The following is a 5,049-nucleotide window of genomic DNA, read 5'->3' as shown; positions in this document are numbered from 1 at the left end:
TGACTTCCTTTATTATACTTTATTTTCCATGGCCAAAACAAGTTATAATGATTGTTTTTTTTTTAGTCCCCTACCGGTTTACCGAAGGGGACTTTAGGTTTACCCTCCGTCCGTCTGTCAGTCCGTCAGTCCACAAAACTGGATCCCGCGATAACTTGAAAAGTACTGAAAATATTTTTATGAAACTTGATATATGGATAGATGGCAGTATGGAGATTATGCACGTCTTTTTCTTTTCTTCCTATGTTGAAAATTCTGGTTGCTATGGCAACAAATAGGCTGAAAATATGGCAAATTTTACACATAAACTGGATCCAGTGATAACTCAAAAAGTACTGGAAATATTTTGATGAAACTTGATATTTGGATAGATGGCAGTATGGAGATTATGCACGTCTTTTCTTTTTCTTCCTATGTTGAAAATTCTGGTTGCTATGGCAACAAATAGACTGAAAATATGGCAATTTTTACACATAAACTGGATCCAGTGTTAACGCAAAAAGTAATAGAAATATTTTTACTAAACTTGTAATATGTGTAGATGGCAGTCTGGAGATTATGCACATCTTTTTCTTTTCTTCCTATGTTGAAAATTCTGGTTGCTATGGCAACACATAGACTGAAAATATGGCAAATTTTACACATAAACTGAATCCAGTGATAACTCAAAAAGTACTGGAAATATTTTTATGAAACTTGACATGTGGGTAGATGGCAGTCTTGAGATTATGCATGTCTTATCTGTTCTTCCTATTTTGAAAAAATATTGGTTGCCTTGGCAACAAATAGGCTTAAAACATGGCAAATATAACAATTTTTGTGATTAGTCAAAGAGCTGAAAATTTTTATGAAATTGCATCTTTAATTCCAGAGTTATCTCCTCTTTAAGAATTTTGCTTTTTAAAATGTTATATTTTGGTAACAGGCATGTTTCAAATATTAACTTTAGAGTGTCCTTCAGTCCGTCTGTCTGTCTGTTCATAAAAACTTTTTCCTGTGATCACTTTTAAAGAACATTTCCAACAAATTTACTTAAAATAGAGAAAAATTTAAACATTAGTGAATGGCCAATGGCCCTTCAGAATGCTGATGGGGTTCTAACCGGTAGGGGACTTATGGATTGCTTGCAATACTATGATAATTGCTTGTTTTAATTAGTAAGCTCCCCCAATAGGAACACATAGGGCCACAGCTTCTGTCTGTCCATCGAGGCAACAAAGACATTTTGCCCCATAACCAGAGGCTGATGTAAGGTCCCATTCTCAATAAAAAAATCATTTATGGCCATTTGTCCCATTTCTGTCATGAAATGGTCAAAATTATTCCATTAAAAGAGGTGTGCATAAAAGCAGAGTAGTATTACAATTCAATGGCTGCTCTGGCAGATATTTCCCTCAAATGACTTCTCAGCTTAAATTGTTGTCCACACTATTTCTAAGCAACTACTGGTAACTTAATTAGGAATCTTCACTATGTAGATATGTGCATATTAGTACATTGTTGATTTTCTGTTTCAATAACTTCACAAAGTTATACCTTATTCATGATTATTTAAGTCCTTGTGTTTGAACTATTTTGCAACAACCACTCACCAAAAGTTACCAAAACTACATGAATATTGGTTAGGTTGAGCCATTACAATCAAATATTTTCTGTGTGTTTGTACATGAATGAATAATGTCATTTCCCAACAAGTGGTTATGATTTTACAATTTTTTATGATTATATGTAGGTGCATGTCGTTGTTGCCTTGTCAGTTCATATAAATATATACACACAAAGATGGCTATAGAAACAACAGATTACTTTTTTCTATTGCATAGCTTAATGAACTATAAATGTGTCCATAGGACACGGGTGCCCCCACCGCGCCACTGTTCTGTCAATCTTATGACTCTAGGTCAAATATTTTTTGAAAACTAAAAATCTTTTACAGAAACAACAGTCAACAACTAATAATGAACACTTCATCGAAATATCCAAAAAACTACGACAATGTAAAACCTGCAACAAATCTCTGAAAGGATCAAAAAGTAACTTCAACCGACACTTTAAAATTCACCAAGACACGAAATTATGATTTATATGCTACATCTGCAACAACTCTTTTAGCCGACGTGAACACCTCCAGAAACACAGTAATACGATACACAAACAACCACTAAAACGATACCTCACCAAATTAGAGAAAAAACACGACAACATTGAAATAAAACCTATCAAACCTTGGAAAAAACCTTTTGAAGCAACCACCATACCAAAATTCCGTATAATACCCGGCGTAAAATCATGGCTACAGAATACATCAAAATCAACAACGGACGAAATTTTAAAAGAAATGAAAATAGATCCGGAATTATCCCCACTTCAACTGTCACCCTTTAGAAGTAACAATCCTTCGCCGTGCAGCAGTCACACAAGCACATCAACCAATTGCCAGGATGAAAAAGAAACACTGAATGACGTTAACATAAACATTTATTCCATTTACGGTATTTTTTCTTAAAAGCATACAGCTAAATATAGATTATGGGGTAAACCCAAAATGACAAAATTTAAACTATTTTTAGAACAAATCACGTGACGTAAAGTATACCCGATTTTTATGCGTTAGACAATGATTTTTCTAGTAATCTGATATTTTATAACCCTGATGAAGACTCGTGAGAGTCGAAACGTTGGTTAGCATCATTAAATAAACCTTAAAACTTATCCTGTGTTGATTGTTTGTTCCACTTTTATTGTTTCTCTTGAATCTTTTACTAAGTAAAGGGCAATAACTTTACAAATACTGAGTAAATCCACAAGCAAAGCCAATGTGCATAAGTACACATGCTGACAAACATTCTTGTAAACTTTCAGGCCTAGATGCTTTTTGAGCTATGCATGAACAAGTTTAAAATTGCAAATTTATACTGAGTCAAAGGCAATAACTCTAACAAAACTGCAAAAATCCACATGCAAAACCCCAGGTGCACAGCTTCACAGTGATGTTGATCATTATTCCTGTAATTTAGTGATGTTGATTATTATTCCTGTAAAATTGGTTGATTCTAACTCAAGCACTCAAGGAACAAATAACAACATAATGAAACGGTTTTTAATAAGTCAAGGGAAATAACTCTACAAATACTGGATAAATCCACAAGCGAAACCCCAGGTGCAAAACTAAATATGCTGAGCAACCTTCCCGTAAGGTTTAATGACTATGTCAAATCCTTTTTGAGTTTCATGCGACACAAGTTGAAAATTGCAAAAATTTTCTAAGTCAAGGGCAATAACTCTAAAAAAAACTAAATAAATCCAGACAAAAATACCCAGGTGCACAACTACACATGCTGATCAATATTCCTGTAAAGTTTCAGGACTATGTCAAATCCTTTTTGAGTTACATGCGACACAAGTTGAAAATTGCAAAATTTTACTAAGTCAAGGGCAATAACTTAAAAAATACTAAATAAATCCAGACGAAAATACCCAGGTGCACAACTTCACATGCTGATCAACATTCCTGTAAAGTTTCATGACTCTAGGTCAAATACTTTTTGAGTTATGTGCGACACAAAAGAGAACGGACGGACGGATGGACAGACAAGGGTAAATCTAAATGCCCGCCACTAAAGTGGGGGCACAAAAATAGGGAGAAATAAACAAGAGGGCCATGATGGCCCTGAAGTCGCTCACCTGTATATAGGCCCCCGGAGCGGGCCAGTTTAAACCCCAGGGCTTTTATTTGAACAAACTTGGTAGACACCCATTAGAAGATGTTTCATGCTAAACACCTAAGGTCTAGCTCGTTGGGTTTTTTAAAAGAAGTTTTTTCAAGTTTTTTCTTTACACATATAGTTAAAAACAATGACACATCTGGGGCAGGGCCAGTTTTGACCCCAGGGCTTTTATTTGAACAATCTTTGTAGACACTTACTAGCAAATGTTTCATGCTTTATATCTAAACTCTAGCTATTTGGGTTTTTTCAAAGAAGATTTTTAAGTTTTTGCTAAACACTGTATGATATAAGGAAAATCAATGTCCCCCGCGGCGGGGCCAATTTTGACCCCAAGGCTTTTATTTGAAGAAACTTTGTAGACACTCACTAGAAGATGCTTCATATCTAAAGTCTAGCTATTTGAGTTTTTTCAAAGAAGATTTTTTTATTTTTTGTTATACACATATAAGGAAAATGAATGACCCCCGGGACAGGCCAATTTTGACCCCAGGGCTTTTATTTGAACAAACTTGGTAGACACTCACTAGAAGATGTTTCATGCTTAGTATCTAAACCTTAGCTATTTGTTTTTTTTTTTCAAAAAAGATTTTTTAAGTTTTTGCTATACGTATAAAAGGAAAATCAATGACCCCCGGGGCGGGGCCAATTTTGACCCCAGGGCTTTTATTTGAACAAACTTAGTAGACATCCATTAGAACATGTTTCATGCTAAATATCTTAGCTCTAGCTCTTTGGGTTCTTTAAAAGAAGTTTTTTAAGTTTTTACTATATGCATATAGGGAAAATCAATGACCCCCTGGGGCGGGGCCAATTTTGACCCCAGGGCTTTTATTTGAACAAACTTAGTAGACATCCATTAGAACATGTTTCATGCTAAATATCTTAGCTCTAGCTCTTTGGGTTCTTTAAAAGAAGTTTTTTAAGTCTTTACTATATGCATATAGGGAAAATCATTCCTGTGAAGTTTGCATGAAATTGGCTTGGTGGTTTATGAGGAGATGTCATTTAAAGTAAAAGTTTACGGACGACGGACGGACTACGGACGGACGACGGACGAAAAGCGATCACAAAAGCTCACCCTGTCACTTTGTGACAGGTGAGCTAAAAAGTAGCCAATTAAATACCAAAATTTGAGGTCTTGTGTCTGTACATTTTAGATATAAGTGAGACAAAGAAACCTTATTCATAAATTATTTAGCTTTTGAATTATCTTCAATCATAATACTTAATAATGCTTGTCCAGAGATTAAGTTGAAAAGTATTGAAAGAATTTGAATTTAACTAAACACAGTAATAGTGACCAATTGATAATAATTCTACC

This window comes from Ruditapes philippinarum, unplaced genomic scaffold, assembly GCF_026571515.1.
Source record: "Ruditapes philippinarum isolate M1 unplaced genomic scaffold, ASM2657151v2 ctg63_1_1_1_1, whole genome shotgun sequence".
Lineage (NCBI taxonomy): Eukaryota > Metazoa > Mollusca > Bivalvia > Venerida > Veneridae > Ruditapes > Ruditapes philippinarum.
Note: the sequence above shows the minus strand (reverse complement) of the source record.